This window comes from Terrapene carolina, unplaced genomic scaffold (genome assembly GCF_002925995.2).
Source record: "Terrapene carolina triunguis isolate 2854851 unplaced genomic scaffold, T_m_triunguis-2.0 Scaffold111, whole genome shotgun sequence".
NCBI classification, from domain to species: domain Eukaryota; kingdom Metazoa; phylum Chordata; order Testudines; family Emydidae; genus Terrapene; species Terrapene triunguis.
This window is the reverse complement of record NW_020664462.1, coordinates 29,688,893-29,695,154: the sequence shown is the minus strand read 5'-3', so window position 1 is coordinate 29,695,154 and position 6,262 is coordinate 29,688,893. Positions and strand designations below refer to the sequence as shown.

The 6,262-nt window shown below is 44.6% G+C and overlaps 1 protein-coding gene across 1 annotated transcript in view; it reads left to right on the top strand.

Annotated features, from left to right (window-relative positions):
- RAB18 (RAB18, member RAS oncogene family) overlaps positions 1-6,262 on the top strand; it is a 27,642-nt gene that overhangs the window by 785 nt on the left and 20,595 nt on the right. The window lies entirely within an intron of this gene.

Here is a 6,262-nt window from a genome sequence, read left to right as displayed (position 1 = left end):
CTAGTTGTCTTAGTTTCTGTTCAGAAGCAGGCTCCCTCTTAGCCCCCCCCCCCCCCCCCCCCCCCCCCCCCCATGGTGCTTTAGGTGCAACTTGTTAAATTACTTCTGAACCACTGCTTCCCAGTACCCGCGGATCATATTAGCATGAACCTTCTGGCAGTGAGTGAGTAGGGGTTCTTTGAACACTCCCCTGACCTAGTTAAAACAGGGACTAAATAAAAATATCAAAACTGTCCTACTCAGACAGATGTGTTGACTTCCCTCCATTTTACTATGTATGGGTCTTTCAAATGAGATCTGAAAAGAGGGTCCTGACCAGGCTGTGTCGAAAAGATGTATGTGCTGTACACGTGACGGTATCATAGTTAGGCTTGGCAGAATTTGACTTTTATTTTTTATCATTTTGATGGATAATAATGTTTTGTTAAATCATTTTTATTTTTATTGATTTTAATTTATTTTCACAGTTGTGGGAAATTATGTGGGGTCGGACAGTTGGGGGTGTCACAGTAATTACTTAATGACAGACCTTGAGATATACAAAGTTAAAGCTTTAGAATATTAAATCACTAATTGTGAACATTACAAGTCAAAATGTACGAAGGAAATATCCTTAAATCAAATGCAGTTCTCAAACATCATTTTTTTTCTTTCTTTTGCCTATCTGTAAATTTCTATTTATTATCAATTGAAATATTCTTTTGGTTTGTGTGTTTGTTTACATTACTGTTTATTGACATTTACTAATAAAAAAAATCTAATCATTCCAAGCCTAACTATATTACATTTTTAAATAAATGCTTTTTAAAACAATAACTTAATTCTGCTATCTTGCATCAGATAAAAGGGAAACAGCTACTGCCAAAGTCTTGCCTTCTAATAGTTTAAACAAGGTGACAGCTAGTCATTGCTTCTTTCTAATCCTTAGCGTATTGGATCTGTAAAGTTTTGCACTAATCCTGTGATGACCGACATGACTTGAGCAAATTTCTTTTAGATTAAGTCATCTCTTGTTCATGTGACCTTGTGAAAGATTTACACTTAAATAAATAACTCCCACATCTTGGTTACCTATTGTATGTATTTAATATCTCAAACCAGACATTTAAAATCTTATTTCTATGTTATAAGGATTTTACTATTTTATATCTAAGAATAACATTAAAGCTACTTAGCATTTAAAGTTTTCTTCATTTAGTTGGAAGGTAAACTGCAACTTTGTGTCAAGTACAGTAAATCCTCACTTAACATTGTAGTAATGTTCCTGAAAAATGCAACTTTAAGTGAAACAATGTTAAACAAATCCAATTTTCCCATAAGATTTAATGTAAATGCGGGGGGTTAGGTTCCAAGGAAACTTTTGGGGGGCAGACAAAAGGCATTATATACTGTACAGTACTGTACTGTGGTGGGGAGGTGTCCCTGGCTTACCCCTGGGGCTCAGGGCTCGGGGTGCAGGCTCTGGGAAGGAGTTAGGGTGTGGGAGGATGCTCAGGGTGCAGTGCGGGGTCTGGGAGGGAGTTAGGGTGTGGGAGGGCGCTCAGGGTGGGGGTGCGGGAGCAGGGCTTTGGAGCTGTATTCCGGCTACACTCCAGCTCCAGGCAAAAACCTGCAGCTCCACTGCTCCGGAACTGCTCTGCGCTCCAGCTCCGGGCTCCGCTCCAAAGCCCTGTGTGGGAGGAGGCTCAGGGCTGGGGCAGGCAGGAGGTGCAGAGCACTTACCTGGGGCAGCTCCTGTTTGGTGCAAGGGGTGTGCAGGTGGCTCTGCACAGCGTGGCATACCCCCCCCCCCCGTGGTCCCGATTCTGGGAGCTGCCCCCCCCCCCCCCCACCCCCCGGCAGGCAGGGCCACCCGGAACGCAGGTGCTTTAGGGGCTGCAGGGCCCTGGGCTAAGGGGGCCCCGGGGTCCTGGCCTGCAGCTCTAAAGCCCCTTTTGGAATGCGGCCCTGCGAGCATGGGCCGGAGGAGCAGGGGCAGCCAGCGGCCAGAGAGACATGGCGCTTTCCCCTTCAAAGCACCGTTTCTCTCCGTCTGCTTCTCTCTAGCCACTGGCTGTGCGGCTGGCCATGCTTCTCCTGAGTCCTCCGACCCGTGCTGCATTCCGAAAGGGGCTTTAGAGCTGCAGGCCAGGGCCCTGCAGCCCCTGAGTTCCGGGTGGCCCTGCCTGCCGGGGGGGGGGGGGGGGGGGGGGCAGCCTCCCTGCCCGCTCCCTCCATCCCTCCCAGAAAGTCCTAAGCACCGCCAAACAGCTGTTTGGCGGCGGGGGAAGCACTGGGAGAAAGGGAGGGGGAGGAGGCAGAGAAGAGGAACTTGTGCAATGCTCCCTTGTAAAGTCCGCCAAACGACGTTATACGGGAGCATTGCACAACTTTTAAACAAGTATGTTCCCTAATGGAGCAGTGACATAACTTTGAAACAACGTTAAGCAGGAGGGCGAGGACGTTCAGCGATGAGTTACTGTAGTGTTTTTTTGTTTTGTTTTTTTTACACTAAAAACACTGCTTCTGCTCGGACAATTTAACCATTCCTTAATTAAGCTCTTACTTTTTTGTAGGTAAAGTAAGCAGTTAGGACTTGCAATACACACACACAACAGATAAAGTTGAGCAAGTCCTATAGTCACATTTCTGGCCATACCGGCACTTTACATTCAAACTCTCTGTAAAATAAACTTGGCTTCTATATGTGACAGTGTCACACTTCAGATGCCCTCTATTTTGCTGCACTAGACAGTGAAATTCAATACAGGATGTCCATCATAGTTATCGGCTGTCTGCCACGTGGTTATAAACTCTTGTCCTAAGCGTTTAAAATCACTGATCAGTATCTTAAAAGGAACTTTCTCAGTGTAGTATTATGGCTAGTATGCCAAAATGAGAATTCTTGTACATAGACTTTAAGGCCAGAAGGCACTATCCTGATAGTCTAGTCTGACCTCCTGCATGTTACAGGCCACAGAACCTCACCCAACCACTCCTGTAACAAGAACAGGAGTACTTGTGGCACCTTAGAGACTAACAAATTTATTTGAGCGTAAGCTTTCGTGGGCTACAGCCCACTTCTTTGGATGCATAGAATGGAACATATATTGAGGAGATAGAGATAGATAGATATATATATATATATATAGAGAGAGAGAGAGAGATATTTTATATATATATACACACACACACACACACACATACAGAGAGCATGAAAGGTGGGAGTTGGCTTACCAACTCTGAGAGGCCAATTAAGTAAGTGGGGGGGGGGAAACGTTTGAAGTGATAATCAAGATAGCCCAGTACAGACAGTTTGATAAGAAATGTGAGAATACTTACATGGGGCAATAGATTCAATGTTTGTAATGGCTCAGCCATTCCCAGGCCTGGTCCACACTAACCCCCCACTTCGAACTAAGCTACGCAAATTCACGTAGCTGAATTCGAAGTACCTTAGTTCGAACTTACTGCGGGTCCAGACGCGGCAGGCAGGCTCCCCCGTCGATGCCGCGTACTCCTCTCGCCGAGCTGGAGTACCAGCGTCGACAGCGAGCACTTCCGGGATCGATTTATCGCGTCTAGACAAGATGCGATAAATTGATCCCAGAAGATCGATACTTCCTGGTCCGGCCGTAAGCAAAGTGTAGACCTGCCCTAAGTCTCTGTTCAAACCTAAGTTGATTGTATCTAATTTGCATATCAATTCCAGCTCAGCAGTTTCTCGTTGGAGTCTGTTTTTGAAGCTTTTCTGTTGCAAAATTGCCACCTGCAGGTCTGTCATTGAATGACCAGACAGGTTAAAGTGTTCTCCTATTGGTTTTTGAATGTTATGATTCCTGATGTCAGATTTGTGTCCATTAATTCTTTTGTGTAGAGACTGTCCGGTTTGGCCAATGTACATGGCAGAGGGGCATTGCTGGCACATGATGGCATGTATCACATTGGTAGATGTGCAGGTGAACGAGCCCCTGATGGTGTGGCTGATGTGGTTAGGTCCTATGATGATGTCACTTGAATAAATATGTGGACAGAGTTGGCATTGGGCTTTGTTGCAAGGATAGGTTCCTGGGTCAGTGTTTTTGTTCAGTGATGTGTGGTTGCTGGTGAGTATTTGCTTCAGGTTGGGGGGTTGTCTGTAAACGAGCACAGGTCTGTCTCCCAAGATCTGTGAGAGTGAGGGATCATCTTTCAGGATAGGTTGTAGATCTTTGATGATGCGCTGGAGAGGTTTTAGTTGGGGGCTGAAGGTGACAGCTAGTGGTGTACTGTTATTTTCTTTGTTGGGCCTGTCTTGTAGGAGGTGACTTCTGGGTACTCGTCTGGCTCTGTCAATCTGTTCCAGCCACTAGAGATATTTGCTGCTAGCAGTCACAGATTGCTTACACTGGCAAGTAGCCAGTCTCCTCATACTATCCCCTCTATAAACTTATCAAGCTCAGTCTTGAAGCCAATTAGGTTTTTTTGCCCCCACTGTTCCCCTTGGAAAGCTGTTCCAGAACCATCACTCCTCTGATAGAAACCTTTGTCTAATTTTAAGCCTAAACTTGTTGATAGCCAGTTTATATCCATTTGTTTTTGTGTGCATGTTGGCACTTAACTTAAATAACCCCTCTGGTGTTTATCCCCCTGATGTATTTATAGAGAACAATCATCTTCCCATAGCCCTCTTTTGGTTGGGCTAAACAAGCCAAGGTCTTTGAGTCTCCTCTCATAAGGTAGGTTTTTCATTCGTCGGATCATCCTAGTAGCCCTTCTCTTCACCTGTTCCACTTTGAATTAATCTTCCTTAAACATGGGAGACCAGAATTGCATACAGTATTCCAGATGAAATCTCCCCAGTACCTTGTATAATACTACTAACACTTCCCTCTCTACAGAAATACCTTGTCTGATGCATTGTAGGACTGCATTAGCCTTTTTCACTGCCACATCACATTGCCCGCTCATGGTCATCCTGTGATCAACCAATACACCCAGATCTTTCTCCTCTTCTGTCACTTCCAACTGATACATCTCTAGCTTATAGCAAACATTATTTTTATTATTCACTAAGTGCATGACTTTGAACTATTAAATTTCATCCCATTTCTATTAGTCCCATTTCAAGGCCATCCAGATCTTCTTGTATGATATTCTGGTCCTCCTCCATATTGGCAATACCTCCCAACTTTGTGTCATCCACAGATTTTGGTAGCGCACTCCCACTTCTTGTTCCAAGTTTATTAATAAAAATGTTAAATAAGATAGGTCCCAAGACTGATTCCTGAGGCACTCCACTAATAACCTTCCTCCAGCCTGAGAGTTCATCTTTCTCTATGACCCAATGGAGTCTCCCCTTTAACCAGTTCCTTATCCACCTTTCAGTTCTCATATTAATCCCCATATTCTCCAATTTAACTAATACACTTCCACATGAAAAAGTATCAAGTGCCTTACTGAAACCAGATAGATTAGATCTAATGCATTTCCTTTGTCTAAAAACTCAGTTAACTTCTCAAAGAAGGAGATCAGGTTGGTTTGGCATGCTCTACCTTTTGTAAAGCCATGTTGTATTTTATCCCAATTACTATTTACCTCTGTCCTTAGCTGCTTTCTCTTTCAAAATTTGTTCCAAGTCCTTGCATCAGGGTGGATAAAAATCAATGATTTTTTTTATTAAATCAGATTGTTTTGATAAAATGGCTTTTGAGGAAAACCATCTAAAGATATCTTTGAGCTATAATGTATCTTAATTAAAACTATCTCCTCATGGAATAGGGATTATAAATTCTAATTCTATAGTATAAGACAATAATATTCATGTAATGTTTAAGAAAAGTTTTTTGTAAATGAGTTCCAATAGTTCATGGATTAGGGACCCAAATTTATGGGATTCCAGGGGCCTCTGTATAGATTATTTAGGTTACCCTTTTTATCTAGGGTTACCATACATCTAGATTTTCCCAGACATGTCTGGCTTTTTGGTCCTCAAATCCCCGTCCGCGAGGAATTTCCAAAAAGCCAAACATGTCTGGGGAAAATAGGGAGGCATGGTAAGGGGACCCCAAGTGCGAGTGGCTGCAGCAAAACTTACAACTCCTGCGATCTGCCGATCTGCGGGGGCACAGAGGCGGCGGGTGGCATCCGAGCACGCAACCACCTCCTCCCCGGGCTCCAACTTTCCCGGCTCCTGCCGCTCTCCACCGCGCGCCAGGGCCGAAGCAACTTGCCCAGCGCAGCAGCAGCCGGAGCCCGGGGAGGAGGCGGCTGCGCACTCGGATGCCGCCCGCCGCCTCTGTGC